The sequence below is a fragment of the Canis lupus genome, chromosome X, assembly GCF_003254725.2.
Source record: "Canis lupus dingo isolate Sandy chromosome X, ASM325472v2, whole genome shotgun sequence".
NCBI lineage: Eukaryota > Metazoa > Chordata > Mammalia > Carnivora > Canidae > Canis > Canis lupus.
The window spans coordinates 93,474,334-93,483,216 of NC_064281.1; the positions used below are offsets into that span (position 1 = coordinate 93,474,334).

The 8,883-nt window shown below is 37.4% G+C and overlaps 1 pseudogene; it reads right to left on the reverse strand.

The window, feature by feature from the left end:
• Window positions 1-2,025: 2,025 nt before the first annotated feature.
• LOC112649093 (NADH dehydrogenase [ubiquinone] 1 alpha subcomplex subunit 1-like) lies at window positions 2,026-8,679 on the reverse strand (annotated as a pseudogene).
• Window positions 8,680-8,883: the final 204 nt, after the last annotated feature.

Sequence of the window (8,883 nt, forward strand, 5' to 3'; positions counted from 1 at the left end):
GAGAAAGGGAATATAACCATAAATATTGAGGAGATTTTCAGAGTTATATAGAAGTCATGTATAAGTCCATGCTTTTAATCTGAAGTCTTCACTGACATAAATTACTCAAAACACGAATTACTAAAATTGTTAAAGAAGTAGAAAGCTTTACAGAGGAGAAAGAGGTAGTACTCATGGGTATACCTTCACAGAGTGTGTTCTAACTTTTCATTTTTATCTTGAACATTAATTTTTAAACATAAATTTCATATTTATTTTTACTGTGTGTAAAAACATAAAATAAAATTTCAGTCTTAACAGTTTCCAAATGTACAGTTCAGTACTGTTAAGTTCATTTACATTTTTGTGCAAACAATTGCCAGAACTTTTTCAATATTCAAGCTCTATATCCATGAGACAGTAGCTTCCCCTTCTACACCTCCCCAATACCATTTTTCCTGTTTTTATGAATTAGACTACTTCAGATACTTATTTAAGTGAAATCATGCAGTATTTGTCTTTTAGTAATGGGCTTATTTCACTTTGTATAATATTCTCCAGGTTCATCCAAGTTGTATCATGTGGTATGATTTCTTTACTTTTTAAGGCTGAATAATATTCCATTGTATGTAGTACATACCACATTTTGTTTTTCTGTTTACCCATGAATGGACACTTGGGTGGCTTTTAAATTTTTTTCACATACTTTATTTACAAAAATAATATTTTATAATGTGCACTGTTCTACAATTTGCTTTTTGATATATGTAGGAGAATAAGTTGATCAGGAGAGTATATATTATCGATAATTAAAGATTTGCAGAATATATATGTATTATTGCCAGTTTTGACATTTTAGAACACTGGAAATCAAGAAGAGCATGTTTCAACTAAGTAGACAGACCTGGGATCCTAGTAATGTAGATAAGGATTTTCCCACATTGTGATGTAGGTAAAATTTGTACAGGTACTAATTAGAATTGTGTTGGGAAGTAGAATCTTTTCATCCATTGCTTAATAAAGACCTACTTCATTAGGGAGCATTGTGAAATGGAAAGAACAGTGAACTGAATTCAAACCACATCTCAGCCACTTGGTTTATATGTATAGTGGGAAGATCTCTTACTTCCCCAAGCCTTAAATTTTTCATATTAAAAAAAAGTGAGGCAAAACCTACTCAATTCATTTTTTCAACTTGGCAAGGTAGAGTCTATGACCGTATGTTAAAGTATATTTTATAGGGACACCTTGGTCGCTCAGTTAAATGTTGGACTCTTGCTTTCTGCTCAGGTCATGATCTCAGTCAGGGTGGTGGATCCAGCCCCAAGTCAAGGCTCTGCGCACAGCATGGGGTCTGCTTGGGATTCTCTCTCTCCCTCCCTCTCTCTCAAATAAATATATATATATATGTATTCGATAAATAGTAAATTTCTCTTAAAATGTAAGTTATCCAATAGATTTTTTCCCCCAAAGAGAATTTTGTGCCTTTTACTCAACAAAATATTTATTGAGCTGTAATTTATAAAGAATGAACTGCACATATTTAATTTCTCCAGTGTGATGAGTTTTGACCTGTTCATGTACCTGTTAATTCTGGGTGTGTAATGTTCCTAAAACCCCACAGAGTTTCCTTCTGCCTCTTTGCAATTTATCTCTTCCTTTACCCTTGTCTCCCGGTAACCATTGGTTACCTTTTTATCATTGCTGGTTAGTTTGCTGTTTTTGGGTCTTAAGTGAATCTAATCTTAAGATATGTTCTCAGAAAACTGAGAACAAAAATCAGACTTCCTTTACTCAGCATGATGAATTTGAGATTCATTCGTGTTGCACATATCAGTACTTACTTCATTGTATCGCTGAATATTATTTAATTAAATGGCTGTGGAACATTTTATTTTTCCCTTTACCTGTTTTTCTACCTTTGGGATATTTTTAGTTTTTTGTCTTGTTTTGTTTTTATTACGTACTAAATTAAAACACTGCATAACCTAGAAAGGGTAGATGAATATAACCAAGTTATTTTTCATTAATCAGGAAAGTGCTTCCTTAATCGATATTCTCCAAACCTTTAGACTCATATTAACTCCAGAGATGTGCCTATTCCTTTCCATCAAATTACGCTGATATGAATATTGGGCAACCCTTTTTACTTGTCCGCTTTACTGAACCTGTGGATATGCGTCCTGGCTATGCCAGGGATGACCAAGCAGACAGCCATGATGTCGATCCTGGGAAGAATCTCGAACCATATTACACTGTATTTACCAGGGCCAAACCCTTCCTTCCTGGCTCCCTAAAGGTTGAGATGTTTATGGTTTTGAAGTATTCTGGCTAAAGGTGTTATGATCATTCATGCACAAGTCTTTGGGTGTAAGTTTTAACTCTTCTTGGGTAAATACCTGGGAGTGGAATAGATGTGTTATATGGTAGACATTTAATATTTTACAAAACTTCTACACTGTATTCCAAAGCAGTATAACATAACATTTAAGTTTTAGTCATTCCACATCTTCTTCATCTCAATGTTGCCATTCTTTCTTTTTCTTTTTCTCATTCAAGATTTTATTTATTTTTTAGAGAGAGAAGGAGAGAGAGAAAACAAGCATGAGCCAGAGAGCCAGAGGGAGAAGCAGACTCCCCACTGAGCATGGAGCCCAACATGGGGCTCGATCCCAAAATCCTGGGATCATGACCTGAGCTGGAGGCAGATACTTAACTGACTGAGCCACCCAGGTGCTCCAGCTTGGTTTTTAAAGTAGACTTAATTTATTTACTTATTTATTTAAAAATAGATATCACATAAACTCAATACAAAAGGCAAAAGGCAATGTTTATATACAATGCAAAATAAATTCCCTCCTCCTGTGTCTTGGTTTCCACATTGATCTATACTTCCAAAAATTGTTAGAGAAAGCATTGCAGATGAATGTGAGCCATCACAAGGGAGAGTTGCCATGGTATCATCTTGGATCTTGTACAGTAGAGAGGTGTGGAAACCTAAGTAGAAATATGCAGAATGTCCACTGCAGGATGCCCAAGGGTTGTGGGAAGAGTTCCAATTAACTAAACTTCTGGCTTTAGAGGCATGGGATCTGCACCTGTTGGTGCAGAAGAAAAACAGAAGAGATTGCCCTTTGAAACAACTTAGGAAACCCTGTCTGCTTTAGCTATTGCCTGTCCCCAGACCCAGACCCCGAAAACGCTGAGTCCAGTAAGAATTATTCTATCCCTTGATTCCCCAACTTCTTTGGCCTGGAGCATCTAAAATAAGGGAGTTGGGGAGCATGATCAGGGTGAGAAAAGACTAGCAAATGGAATTCCTACATTATAAGTGCCTACCCTAAACTAGAAGAAAAGATTTGATATAGGTAAAGTTAGGATTTTTCATTATTACAGGAAAAGCAGCATGGAGCTTGCTCAAAAACTAAAAAATCATATGATCCAGCCATTTCACTTCTTGCTATTTATTTTAAGAAAACGGAAGTACTATTATGAAGATCTGTCTGCACCCCTGTGTTCCATAGTTAATTTAAAATAGCCAAGGCATGGAAACAACCTAAATGTCCATCAGTCGATGAATGGATAATGAAAATATGGTATATTTACACAATGGAATATTATTCAACCATAAAAGTAAGGAAATCCTCCCATTTGTGACAACATGGATGGACCTTGAAAGCTTTTTTCCTTTATTTTTTTAGAAAAAGGCTTTATACTAAGTCTGACAAAGACAAATATTGTATTATCTCACTTATATGTGGAATCTTAAATGAACAAACTCAGAAATCAAGAACAAATTAATGGTTGTCAGAGGCGGGGTTAGGGGGTGGGGAATTGGGAATTCGTCAAAAGGTATAATCTTCCAGTAATACAATATAGAAGTCCTGGGAATGTGATATACATCATGGTGACTATGATTAACAATACAGTGCTAAGAGACTAGACCGTAAAAATTCTCAACATAAGAAAAATTTTTTTAACTGTAGGAAATGATGGATGTTAAGTTACCTATGACAATTATTTTGCAGTATTTACATATATGAAATCATGTTGCACACTTGAAACTTATGCAATGTTATATGTCAGTTATATCTCAATAAAACTGGAAAAATAAAACTAATTTTTTTCTTTATGGTTGTATGTAAATTATCTAACCGTAATAGAATTGTTGAAAAGCCTCAGTAGTTTTTAAAATGATTCTGAAGACTACATATTCTGGTAGGGCCAAATGTAATACTAGTGATGCTACTGAGAAAATTTGTAATTATTAGCTTATTATTATTAGAGTCTATTTCTGTTCTTTTTGTAATCAATGATTACTGAAGATTCAGTCTCATTTGTTCTTTTTGTTGTTGTGGACCTATAATTGTCACATTTCCAGACATAGTGTGGACCCGAAACCAGGTAGCAAGTGTACTTTATCTTTATGTATCTTTATGTTTACTTTAAACATATTGAAAGCCCAGTTTGTCATGACCCGTTGCCTTGGGATTATAGAATATAACATTCCTAATCAGTAAGTATGGGAACATTCGTATAGTTTACTTCTCAGAATTTGACCAAAGATCATTGCCATGGCTACGGAGATAAGGAAGAACTACATAAAATTGATCCTTGCATTAACTCCTCATAGAGTTTGTATAAGGCTTTAGTGTGTGTGTGTGTGTGTGTGTGTGTGTGTGTGTGTGTGTGTGTAGAGGGACGGAGGGAGAGAGAAATATTATTCACTTTTTTTAAAAAAAATTATTTATTCATGAGAGACACACAGAGAGAGGCAGAGACACAGGCAAGGGGAGGAGCAGGCTCCTCGCAGGGAACCCGATGCAGGACTCGATCCCAGGACCCCGGGATCACGCCCTGAGCCAAAGGCAGATGCTCAACCACTGAGCCACCCAGGTGCCCTGAGAAATATTATTCTTGCCAATAGTTTGAATCGTTTTTATTCTCCTTCTAGTTCTTGTTCGTGTTTACTTTTGTAACTATACTTACTCTTAATCCTCGGTTTAAAAAAAAATGATGTCTGTTGACTCTGCATAAGCGAAGGCAAAATAAATCTGCTTTATGTTACTGCTACCTCCTTTTCCTTCATTCCCCATTGAGTTGTTCATATTATTTTCTTAGTTTATTTGTTTATGTTTATACTTTTAAATATGCTTATAGATCTGACTTGATTTATCTGCCTTAAATGATATCCTTTGATCCCCAGCTCTAAAATATGAAGAAATCAATACACGTGTATTAAGTAACCCCTGCCTTTTTAAAAATGATTTGCTTATTTGAGAGAGAACGAGAGCAGCATGAGCATGTGAGCAGGGAGAAGGGGAGAGGGAGAGGGAGAGAGAGAGAGAATCTTGAGCAGACTCCTCCCTGAGCTCGGAGCTCCAAGAGGGGCTCATTCTCAAGACCCTGAGATAATGACCTGAGCCAAAATCAAGAGTCAGACACTCAACCTACTGGGCCACCCAGGTGTCCCTAAGTCCGGCCTTCTATCTCCCTACCTATCTTTATTTTTTTCTTAGTTATATACTTTTACACATAATTTTATATAGTTTTTAGTTACACATTTTTATTTATAAGATTTATATCTTATTCTGTAACCATAATTTCCAGGGTTATTTTAAGTATTAGATGGTTTCTGTGCTTAGTGTTCATCCTCTTGTCAGAGATTCTCCATCCATCTCTTGAGTAGGCTGACATTTGTCCTCCAGTAGGGTTTTCAAGATGTGCTCATTGGAGTGGTATCTGCGAAGTTCTGGTATGAACCAAAACATTTGTTGCTTCTCTTCAGGAAAGACTACGTAGCAGGATATGGCTTAAATTTTTTTTTTTTCTGAAGATACTTGGACAGACGTTGCCTCACTTTTTTCTAGTATTGAATGTTACACTGGAGAGCTTTGTGGCCAGCCTGAAAATTTCTCTTAATGATGACTTTATGTTTTCTTCTGAATGTCCAAAGATTCTTTACTCTTAAAATTAATCATTTTATGAAGTTATGTTTTAGTGTTAATTGTTCTGTATCAACCTTTCTGGAGTTGTTACATGGTTTTTTAAAAATGCTATTCATTTGGTTTCTTTTGTTGTTTATTTCTGGGAAGGTTTAAATATTTTTTTTTTAAAGATTTTATTTATTTATCCATGACAGACACACAGAGAGAGAGGCACAGACACAGGCAGATGGAGAAGCAGGCTCTATGCAGGGAGCCCGATGTGGGACTCCCTCCCGGGTCTCCAGGATCAGGCCCTGGGCTGAAGGTGGCGCCAAACCGCTGAGCCCCCCGGGCTGCCCCTAAATATTTTTTAATTCGTGTTTTGCTGTATTATTTGTCTCAATTTTTGCATTGGATCTCCTTTGTCTACTTCTTTTATATCCATAGTGTCATTCTGAATGCCGTTAAACGCTGTTCATTTCCATTTTTAAATACCTTTTTAAAGTCCCCTGTACCATATAGTTCTTACTGGGTTTTCATCAGTATTGATTCTTGTATTATTTAGAGAATATTGTTTTATTTTTTTTCAGTTTCTTTTTATTTACCGAGTAAGCAGTTCTATTCTTACTTACATTAAGTTCATATATTAAAACCATTCTATAAAATAATTTAGTTCTTCAATTTCTTCTTGAAGGAATATTTCTTCCTAACCTCTACTCATTTTTAAAGTTTTAGTCTGGATGTCATTTCCTCCTGGAAAGTCTCATCTTTACCCCTCCTCTATCCCCCTATGTAGCTCTCACAGCCTTTAGTGCTTTCCTGATTATACCACTTACCCTAAAGTTTTGAACATTCTTTTTTTTTTTTTTGAACATTCTTTTTTTTTTTTTTTATTTGAGAGAGAGTGAGAGAAGAGAGCACGAGTGAGGAGGAGAGGGAGAAGCAGGCTCTCCAGCAGCAGGGAGCCCGACATGGGCCTTGATCCCAGGACTCTGAGATTCTGACCTGAGCTGAAGGCTGACACTTAACCAATTGAGTCACCCAGGAACCTCAGTTTTGAACATTCTTATTTGTTTTCTCTGGCAAATAGACTCTACACTTTTGGGAATTTAGGGACTGTGTTTATTGTTCTTGTTCAGTGGTGCATCGCCTGCATCTGGCCTCTGCGAATCCTGCCATTTATGTCTTAAATTGTCTGGAAGGGCTTCAAGATGAAGCTCACCAGAAAGAACACAATCTTGTGAGTTGCCAATTAGGAACAGGTATTGAATCTTTAGGATGGTGCAAAAACTAGTTTTGTACTTTTTCCAGTTGTCCAACTTATCAGTTCTAAGTGAAATGAGTGCTCCAGTAGTCCATTCTTCCCCTAATGACCCTCTAGCTTCCAATTTCATTGCTTTTGCTCTTCCCCAGTGTTCTGGCTCTCTCTCTCTAGGGATCAATGCCTTGGACTTTGATTTGAGACTTTTTGTTTTTTAAAGAGGACTAAGGATAACTTAACTTCTCTGAACAGTTGATTACTTAGTCTTCTTTGGGAACCGGCTTAAATCTTACAGTTACTTCTGAATGGTGCTTCTGTATGACAGATGTTTTTCTCATTAATATCGCTTGCTTGTTATTTTGCTAAAATTACCAACAACCACTATCGATGTCGATAAGAATGAAGGTAGGGGAGGTGAGAGGAATTCTGCTCTGCTAGTTCTAGGAGGTGCTCAGTAAATATTTATTTAGAGTGTAACTATGATGTGCTTGTTTTTTTTCCCCTTTTCTGTTCATACATGTAAGTGTGCACGCACTTTTCAGGTATTCCTCTACATGTACATAATGTATTTGAAATGACCTAGATGTTTTGTACCTTTAAACTTGAAATGTTAAGAAAGGCATTTTAAGTGGGGCTTATGCTCATCCAGTTACGACCTCACCTGGTATGAACTAACTCTGAAGATGATCTTCCATCCTTGCATCAGAGCCTACAACTGCACCATCTTTTGGGCCGAAACTTCAAGGCATTTGAATGTTGACCCAGAATGTGATTCACACATGTGCTGGGGGGAGTGGGATGCTATTGAATTCCTTTGGATGGTTCATTCCCTGGGAGACTTTCTTATTTAGTGGAGTTCCTTGAGCTAGAGAAAGAAAACATCTAGAGATTGAGGTTCCTGAAGGCAGGGTTGGGGGTACTTTACCAAGGGCAACACAAGGACAGCGAGTGGGTTGCCATGGCTACAGAATTCTGAATTCAATCTGTGAAGTGATCTCCTGGCTTGTTGCAGCTACTTACCGACTGCCCATTTTTCGTAGTTTTAGCATATTATAATTCTTTCTTTTTTTATGTTCTTTTCATATCATCTCCTGTTTGCCCCTTTCAGTTATGGGGTTGCTCTTTGAGTTGTTGCATTGTATTTGAGCTATTCAGTAGGAAGTAGGGAAATAACAGCAAAAACAAAAGGAAGTAAGCAGGGACTAGGGGTTCTATCTTGGAGCGTGAAGCTGTGCTGACCAGCCCCAGGGACACAGGAATTGAAGCCAAACAAATAATAGTTCTTTGACAGACAGCAGGTCTTGTGATCCGTCTCTAAACCTGTAGCTCTATACAGTTTACTTTTGGTTTCTCCTGTTTTTGTGCCCTTTAAAGGCCTGTCCAACTTGTTGAGAGCGTGGGGAATGGTGAGGGAGATGCTTTGCTGCTTCCTTACCCTGTCCTGCCCTGCTCTGGGAGTCTGACGCTGCCGTCTCCACTGCCGTCGTGGCCGCCGCCGCCGCTGCTGCTCATGCAAGTGTTTCTAAATGGAGTGTCTTCTTCCTAACTTCCCTAAACCCTACTGTTTTTTAAGATTTAACTCCAATCCTACTATTTCTGTGAAGCCTTCTGTGATTTCTCCCAAGTTTCTACTTGTTTTCATCTCTGAACCTAACTGACTGGATTTGAATTCCAGGTCACCCTTCCTCGTGTGAGCAGGGTGACCTTGGACAAGTT